The following is a 10182-nucleotide window of genomic DNA, read 5'->3' as shown; positions in this document are numbered from 1 at the left end:
CCTGAATTTGTGCTACAGGAGGCTGTCTCCCAAACCGAAAAAACTCACAGGGTTAATGCTTTCCAAGAGTTCTCTTTTTGGACTGATGAAATATACGGCAGTAATTTGTGGATTCTTGGACATAAGGAACTACTAGGAAATATTGTGATTGACTTTTCAAAAGGAGTAATGAAGGAAAGACAGAGATTAATGCATCAAAAAAAATGGCAAGAGACAAAAGTATTATCCTTGAAACAAGGTTGTTTTGAAATATTAACAGACAAAAATATTAGTGTCTTTTCTGCACTGCCCGCATCTCGCCCTCCAAACCTTCCACTTTCTGCTTGTTTTCTGCTGAAACTTGTTGAGTATCCTTTAAATCCTTTTGGATAGTCACAATTTCTGCTCTTATTTCATCCAATTTCTTGTCCATATTAGATAACTTTTCCAAAATTCTCTCCATCTCTCCAGTAGTTGGTCTCTGACCTTTTGCCATTAAGGAAAAAAAAAATACAAAATCCTCAGGCAGGCACAGTATCCTTGTAATTTCCTCCGGATCCACCAGGGGCACTCACAGCAACGAGTCCAGAGTACAGTTAGTCAACCAGGAAGTCAAGGGAAGTGATGTCATCAAAATTCTCATAGTGAAGGCGGAAGCTGGACGCCACCACTGTTCCCCAGAAGGAGGGGCCTCAAACCTTCCTCCTAAATTTCTCCATCACCTCTTCTCTCCAGAGCTCCACAAAACCGTAATCTTCTTATTTTAAGTTCTCCTCTCTCCCGAATAACTCGTGCTCCTTCCAACCGCAGGGGAGAAAACCCCGCATCCGGAGCCTCCACTCCACATTTACGATATTCCTTCCTTCTCCTCCTCAATTCTTCTCCGTGCCCTGTTCACCACCAGGCTGCAGTTATAAATCCAATGCCCGGTGTCACTGGGCACAGCGGCCCAGGACGACCAAAATAATGGCCGCGCCTGTGGCCTCAAAGCCAAAGGTCGCCAGCATCGGTCCCCACAGTCCTGTATGTCGGCTGGGAGACCCTGGCGAGTCGTGCGGCAGGTGTCCTTTTCGGAACACCTGGCCCCTGAGGGCCTCGGCGGCGGCCGGATTCGGGCGCTGGAGGCAGGAGAAGCCTTCCAGACGTCCGTTGCCGCTGGATACCGGAAGTCGTCTGTGCTTGGACTACAGATGGATAAAATGTCTTATTTCCTTAGGTTTCAAAATTTGGAAGAAGTGGACCAAGAAGACTTGAGAGATGTTGTGACTAAATTGTTGGGAGAATTTCTTGGGAGAGGTGTTGATTTCATGAATTGGGATGTGGATCGAGTTTATAGAGTTAATTGAATATACGCATACGCATGCAGTTCCTAGAGAGGTTCATGTCAAATTTGTGAGAAGAGAGACGAGATGAAATTCTTAGAAAACATGGAGTGGGGCACTGATTTACAGGGCAGGAGATAGCCATTCTGAGGCAGATTCCCAGACAGGTACGTGAAAAAAGAAAGAAATATTATTTTTTGTCAAGCAAATTGTACCAGAAGGGAGTGGGCTTCAGATGGCTGATGCCAGAGGGATTGATGATTTTCCGGGAGGGCATTACGGAAAAATCAGTAATTGGAGGCTACGGCCTATGTGGAGGAACACAAAGCCCTCCTGGAATCAGATGACCCAGGAATTGAAGAAGGGAGGTTATAGATCATGGGAGGCTGCCGCTGTTGCGCCCTGGAGTTGGGTCAGGCTGAACCCAGAGTTCTGAGATCTAAAACTAGGAAGTGATAAAGATATTTGGGATTGTGTTGGTTTTCCTTACTCTCCTTTGTACGATATTCTGTTTATTCTTGACTCTTCTTTATTACGTATTTAAAATTTGTAAACTTAGCTACTTCGTGTCACCTGCTTGCCATATGGCTGTTGTATGTGTTAAAAAATTTGAGTAAAATTCTTATTTTAGATAAGAAAAATGAAAATTTACCATACCTGAAATGTATTTGTATAAACCTTTTTTGACTAATAAAAACTTTTTGAATATAAAAAAAAAAAAAAAAAAAAAATATTAGTGTCCCTGAAAGACAATATGTGAGGAAGATCTGGAAGAAATGGGTTGATTATATGTTTTATATCTATCATAAAAGACTAGATATTTGGATTTATACTGGATTTTGACGAGGAAGGACTAAAGTTGAATAGATATTGTAATTTTCTGTATTGAAATTTTATAATGTGTTGTACTGAATTTTAAATAGAATATTCTCAAAAGATCTTATATAAGAAAGACCTGGGGGGGGAAATTATATGGTTATAGAAGCTATAAGGGAGATATTCTCTGAATTGGATTGGATTTTTATGCTTTAGCTGGTTTTAAATACTTTAGGATTAATTTGTTCTATTGATTTATATATTTTATTACTGTTAATTGTTAATTTTTTTTGAAGGATTTTGGTTATGTTAGGAGGAAGTCAGAGCTAGAGAGGGAAAATTGGTATAATAGTTTTGGGGAAATTTTCTTAGCATATGTTTGTTTTATTTTTAACTATACCTTGTGCTTGTTCCGGGAAGTCAGGGGGCAGGGGGGAGGGTATTAGTGAAGGGAGGGGGGTTGGGGGAAAGGGGGGAATTTATTTTTTTTGTAAAACTTTTTGAATAAAAAAAAGGAGAATTAGGGGGTTTAAGGAAGAAAAGGGGGAAGACCTAAAAATTTTTTTATCAGAAGTCCTGGCTGAATTTATTGAACTAGATCCACAAGAGGTTGCTTATCAAATTGATAAAATTTACAGAGTTAATTCTTGGATTGCCAGGCAGAAGAAACTTCCTAGAGACATTGTGGTTTATTTTTTGAAATGGACAGTGAGAAATCAGATTTTACAAGTTGCATATCAGAAAAACCTGAAAATAGGAGAACAGGAGCTGAAGGTTTTGAAAGAGATTCCTCCCAAGATGTTAAGGGATAGGAAAGACTTTATATTTTTTACACAAGAACTTAAGAAGTACCAGATTCAATTTAGATGGGAAGTTCCAGTTGGTTTGACAGTGTATTATCAAGGAAGAAGATATCGTATTGAAACTGTGCTTAAGGCCAAATATTTTCTTTCTACTGTGCTGAAAGTTGAAATAGAAGTAATAGAAAAAAGAATTCAAGAGACTCAAATTGGTGTGGAAGCTGAGGTGATCCCAGTGATGTTACCATCTGAGGACCAACCACAAGAACAAAGAGTGATGAGGGGAGCCCTCAAGCATAAGGAAAAGGAGCAACAAACTCAAAGTAAAGCTCAGGATTCTGCTACAGAAGCAGTGGGAGGAGCAAGGCTGAAGATACGGGAGGATGATCTCCAACTCCCTCTTCTTTGTGGCAGCACCTGAGATATTGGAACACTGCTATCATGTCTCCCCTAGTCCTTCTTTTTATTAAACTAGACATACCCAGTTCCTGCAACCGTTCTTCATATATTTTAGCCTCCAGTCCCCTAATTATCTTTGTTGCTCTTCTCTGCACTCTTTCTAGAGTCTCAGCATCTTTTTTACATCACGGCGACCAAAACTGAATGCAGTATTCCAAGTGTGGCCTTACCAAGGCATTATAAAGTGGCACTAACACTTCACATGATCTTGATTCTATCCCTCTGTTTATGCAGCCCAGAACTGTGTTGGCTTTTTTAGCAGCTGCTGCACACTGCTGGCTCATATCTAAAAAGTTGTCCACTAGGACTCCAAGATCCCTCTCACAGGTACTACTATTGAGTAAGGTAGCACATATATGGTACCTGTGTATTTTGGTTTTTTTCCCCCTAAATGTAGAACCTTACTTTTTTCACTGTTGAATTTCATTTTGTTAGATAGCGCCCAATGTTCAAATCTGTCAAGATCCTTCTGTAACTTGAGGATTTTGTCTTTGTTTTTACTTATGAATTACTCAGAGTCATTGGGAGTTGGATAGCATATAGATACAGTATAATAACATTAGAAGCTAATGTTTCACAAAGAAAAGGGAGTCAAACTATTCTCCAAAGCACCTGAGGGTAGAACAAGAAGCAATGGGTGGAAACTAATCAAGGAGAAAAGCAACTTAGAACTAAGGAGAAATTTCCTGACAGTTAGAACAATTAACCAGTGGAACAACTTGCCTGCAGAAGTTGTGAATGTTCCAACACTGGAAATTTTTAAGAAAATGTTGGATAACCATCTGTTGAGATGGTGCAGGGTTTCCTGCCTTGGCAGGGGGTTGGACTAGAAGACCTCCAAGGTCCCTTCCAACTCTGTTATTATTATTATTAATAGGGAATGAGAAACATTTTTTCCAGTTTAGGATTATTTTACAGAAGATATCACTAGGTCTTTCATATCCATGCGAATGTTTAAATAAATGGTGAAAATGTACTTGCTATGTAAATCGTGTTGTTCTTATTTCTCATCTGATCTTTTTCTACTGAAATTTTAAATTAAATTAGCTTATCTTATTTTTTATACTTCTTTGGAGACTCTTTCCATGTTTAAAAGCTCTCCATGAACGTATAAATATAAATTATGTAATATTAGTTATGAGATTTTTGTCCTTAACTTCACTGGAAACATGTCATGACAGTCCATACCCATCTGGGAATTGCATAGCAGCATATCTGTTGAAAGGCAACATATTAAATTAATTAAAAAGTTTGGGAGGGAAAAAGCACATTTGTTCTTATTGTTCTAAAGCACAATTCTTATATTGTAGAATATCTTTTGGTTTATTGTGCAGATAACAGGCAGCACTTGTAAGTATTAAAATGCATCTTTATGATAAAAACTACATTAAAGGATAACATTTTATTTTTGAAAAAACATGAAATGGTGAATATGGATCTTATTGAGAAGATACTCAACTGAGAGATCAACAAAGTAAAATATTCATATTTTTTTTCATGGCAGTTCTGTTACTTTTTCTTCCCAATCTAAAAGGATTATTTTGCTATTGTTATGATTAATCCTGGATAAATAGAAAAAAACCCTTTATGTTGAATTATAATTCATATAGATCTTGATTGATCTGTCTAAGCAAAATGCTCCACTCAATCAGACTTGTCAATTTAAATATTCACCTCTACCAGTCAAAGAAGCAGCTGTCTATGACAAGATGGAGTATATTAGCAGTCTGTTTTGAATAATCTTGTCAAGGCCCATTATGCTATTTCATAATCACGACTCTGCAGATAGGAATTGGCAGTTCCCAGATTCCAAATGGTTCTCTATCCCTGACATTCATCGCAATCAGTCTTCCTGCCAGACAGTGATATTTTTCAGTGTTGGTAACCCCTATGCTGAAGGCTTGCTTGATATCAGATTTAATATATTTTAATTGACTAGTTAAGGCCTTTGGTTTTTTTAAAAATTATTCTAATCTCCCCATGCATATGATTGAAACTGATTTATATTAGTGGTGTTGGATTTACTTGCTCACTGTACGATTTTAATTGCTCTGTTGTAGTTTTCCTATTTTATCACATTTTGGTTTTCACAACTGATCATATATTGAACTAACAGTTTTGGTTATAGTGAAAAGGAGCAGAGAAAGGGCTTTAAATTTATTTATTTATTTATTTCAGCAATGTCTGTATTTTTTTTTTGTAACATTTTATCCTGTTATTGGGAAACATAAATTAGTAGCAATCTAACATCCAATCTTCTCCCTGCCATTCCTCTGCTTTCTTCACAGGTTATGCTGACCGAGAAACAGGGGCAGTAAGTTCTAGTTATCCCTTAAGCATGAAAGCCAGCTGGATGACTTTGGGTCAGTTTCATCATCCCACTTATCTCACAGTTGTTATCGTGGGGGAAATAGAAGGAAGGGATATTAGGTATGTTCTATCTATCTAGGGTAAAAAATTATTGATAAAACACTAGAATCTGAGTGGTTACTGGGACCAATCTATAATTATTTTTCTTGGTTCCATAATGTTTGGTATTATACTGTAATCTTCCAACCATTTTTCTGCCCCTTCCTTCCTTCCTTCCTTCCTTCCTTCCTTCCTTCCTTCCTTCCTTCCTTCCTTCCTTCCTTCCTTCCTTCCTTCCTTCCTGGCTGCTGAGTTATGTCTAGCTACTGAGGGAGGTCTTCCTCAAGGTGCACCTGGACTGTTCTTCTAGGATTATACAAACCTACACAAATTGACTGAACTTTAAAAAGAGAAATACAAAATTCCTAGCATGAGCTTTTACTTTTATGATTGTTGTTTTGTATTTATGGCTTATGTTTCTATAGTAAGCACAAATGATATAGTATGCAAATAATTACATTTTTTTGCAATTATAATCTTATCCTTTGAACATGATATGCAAAGGACACTGTGCTATGTGGGTAGAAGAAATACCAGGAAAACAGCATCATGCCAATATAAGGGGCTCATTGTAGGAATATATTCTGGTTTATTGTGCATATAACTTGTTTGGACAACTCTTGTGATGACTCAACATGCATTGCTATGATAAAATCTTCATCAAAAGATAACATTTTAGTCTTTAAAAGAATAAAATGGGGAATGGGAACCTTACTAATACAAGGTACAGAATCTGATTATCCATTGTGAATATTGTTGAAAAATATTCAACAGAAAGATCAATAAAATAAAATATTCATAATTTTCCATGGTAGTTCTGTTAATTTTTCTCCACAATTCAAAAGGGTTATTTAGCTGTTGTTTCCAATAGATTTGGAAAAAATAGAAAAAAACTTTAAGTTGAAATATAATTAAAGTTATATTGAAATTTGGGATTATTTTCCGATAGAAATCTAACCATCAACTTTAAATATATTAAATTATTGCATCTTTAGATAAATTTTCCCCCAAACCAGATAGTATAGAATTATTTCTTCCATTATTTTTATGAGCATTTTTATTAATTCAATAATATTTCAACCAAGCCCAGAGCAAACTTCATATTTTGATGGAAATTTACTGTAAATTAAAAATAAATATTGCAGAAATTCACAGCAGGTGGACTAAGTCATTAGCAAAGCAATTAACAATAAAGCATTCAGTACCATCTTATAGTTGCTAATCAAATATTTCATTTTTAGAAATATTGATTTGCAATGGGAGAAAATTACAGATATACATCTTTGCTTTTAGAAATGCTAGATGCCAGTTTTTTGCAGATCAGACTGAGAATTCTTTCATGATGTACAAGTTTCTTCAAGTGGTTAATAACAATTTGATTTGATTGAAAAAAGTACTTCGGTCATGCATTAGATACAAATTAGACCTCACAACAACCATGAGACGGGCCCTTCCATGCTTAATTGTCATTTATTATATGTGCATGTGGGTGTCACAGAAAACAAAATATCCATTTCCATTATGATGAAAGGAATAGACTTGATGCAGGTTTGTTTTTTGTCATTATTGCCCTGGAAGAGAAAAATGACTTTGGCCTCTTATAAACAATACATTGGTATATGATACAACTATTTAATGGCCAAGCAGTGAATGACTTGCTTCTTTTTCTTTTTTTAATGATACCAGAATTTAAAAAAACTATCCCAGGATTTTATTTACCGTATATACTCGAATATAAGCCGATCCGAGTATAAGCCGAGGTCCCCAATTTTACCCCAAAAACTGGGGTAAACTGGGGACTCGAGTATAAGCCGAGGGTGGGAAATGAGGCACCTACCGGTTGGGGAAACCCTCCCTCCCTCAGCTGAGAAGGCTGGCGGCTCCCCCGCCCCGCCCTCTCACTGCACCGGCAGGGCTAAAATGTGAAAAAAAAAAAAAAAAACTCGAGTATAAGCCGTATATACTCGAGTATAAGCCGAGGGGCTTAAAAAAAACAAAAACTCGAGTATAAGCCGTATATACCCGAGTATAAGCCGAGGGGCTTAAAAAAAAACAAAAACTCGAGTATAAGCCGTATAGACCCGAGTATAAGCCGAGGGGACGTTTTTCAGCACAAAAAACGTGCTGAAAAACTCGGCTTATACTCGAGTATATACGGTAGTTTCATTCTGACTCAAACTACCGTATTTTTCAGAGTGTAAGATGCACCTTTCCCCCCAAAAAAAGAGGGTGAAAATCCGGGTGCGTCTTATACTCCGAATGTAGCCCCACCCAGCTTCTCAAACAGAGGTTTCAGAGGCTGAAAAAAGCATCAGAAATGGAGCTTCAAGAAAAAAGCCCCAAACGTAGCTTCATGGAGTTTAGGAAAAAAGCCCTAAACGTAGCTTCAGAGAACTTAGAAAAAAAGCCGCAAATGGAGCTTCAGAAAAAAAAGCCCCAAACGGAGCTTCAGAAAAGAACCCCCAAACAGACTTTCAGAAAAAAAGCCCCCAAATAGAGCTTCAGAAAAGAAGCTCCCAAACAGAGCTTCAGAAGCTTTTTTTTCTAAAGTTCTGTTTTGGAGGCTTTCACAGGCAGAAAAAAGTTTTTTCTGAAACAAGAGTTTCAGAGGCAGGAAAAAAAAGCCAAAAAAAAAAAAAAAGGGGCACAGAGCTCACAACCAAGGAACCTGTTGCTAAAATTCACCTCTTGGAACAGCTGATTGGGGGTATTCCGGGAGGCCAATCCACCTGCCAATCAGCTTTTTTCTTATTTTCCTGCCCAAAAACTAACGTGTGTCTTATACTCCAGTGTGTCTTATACTCTGAAAAATATGGTATTATGTAGATAATCCTTCTTATCCATAACCAGGATCAGCTTCTCCAGCTTTCCCTAACACCATGATGGCGAACCTCTGGCATGCGTGCCACAGAGCCATATCAGTGGGCATGCAAGCTCAGCTCTGTGTGTCACTTGGAGCCATATCAGTGGGCATGCAAGCTCAGTGGGCATGCACTCAGCTCATATCAGTGGGCATGCAAGCTCAGCTCTGGGGTGCACCTGGAAGTAGGGAAATAGTATATTTCCTGCCTCTGGAGGGGCTGGGAGGGTGGGGAAGGCCCATTTTTTGCCCTCCCTAGGCTCCTAGAGATGCTCTGGAGCCTGGGGAGAGCAAAAAAATGGGACTACTGGGCCCACCACGTGCCAAAAGTGGGGGGAGTGTGGAGGGGTCACACGCACATGCATGGGGGCAGGGCACATAGAATTAAGGGTGTGGGCATGCACACGCGCAACCTCCCCCCCCCACTCCCCCATTTTAGGCACGCAATGGCAAAAAGGTTAGCCATCACTGCCCTAACATTTATCTGGATGAATTCAGGTTGAGGTATGGATTGAAAAAATAGAAAGAGTGTTGATAGCTGTAGACAAGACTTTCTCTACAGCAACACATCAAATAGTCTAGAGAAATACACAGAGAGTCAGATAACTGAGTAGATAGATAGAAAGATAGACACAGAAGATCCGTCAATATGGTTTTCTCAGTTTACCAAATGTCCCCTCTGTTTTCTACTTTTTTTTGCAGAAACATTTTTTCTTTTTAAATAAACTTTGATATAAACCTTCCTTCAAATAAATGATTTAATGATGACTCCATGTAGCTTCCTTAGCAACCATATAGAAGTGGTTCACCACTGCTATTTTTAAAAAATATTTTCTTTTTAAAAAGAGTTCTTATTTTAGCCTTGGCCCTTCTATATTTCTATCTTTATCTCTATATGCACAGTTCCAACTCTCTTTATGTTCCCCAAATCTGCTAGGTATCTATTTCAACTGGCACAAAATGAGGTCACCCACAGGTTGACAAGAAAAAAGAATCATTTGATATGAGATGGGCAGCAAATCAGTTTCATAATAAGTAAATAAATAAAATAGTAAAAGCTGCAGTGGCTGCCACTGTGCTTTTTTTTGGGGGGGAGGGTAAATCAAATACATTAAGTTGGCAGGCATGGCTGTGCAAATGAAGTCCCCTCCCTTTTTAATGTGTTATAATATAAAAATAGGATCTCTCATGCAATCCCACCTGCCATCTTGACTTGTTTGATCACCTTCCTCACGGATGAGTACAACTGATTCCAGCCTACAAATTACAATATTTACAATTTATAATTCTTCATGTCTTATATCCTGGTGATCTGTGGGAATTTGCAAAAGAGCATGTCCTTGCCTCTTGAACTGAAATTATTGGAAGGGAGACTTGCTATGGCAGTGGCTGTCCTACAGTTATGGGATAACCTTCCCCCCCACCCCCAAGAAGACATCCCCACTGTTAACCTTTAGCAGAAAAGTTAAAAAAAAACACCATCCTATTTCTCTGAACTTTTGGATTATAATGAGCATATAAGCATTATAAGTAGCAG

The sequence above is a fragment of the Ahaetulla prasina genome, chromosome 7 (genome assembly GCF_028640845.1).
Source record: "Ahaetulla prasina isolate Xishuangbanna chromosome 7, ASM2864084v1, whole genome shotgun sequence".
In the NCBI taxonomy this organism is placed as follows: Eukaryota; Metazoa; Chordata; class Lepidosauria; order Squamata; family Colubridae; genus Ahaetulla; species Ahaetulla prasina.
This window is presented reverse-complemented; position numbering follows the sequence as displayed.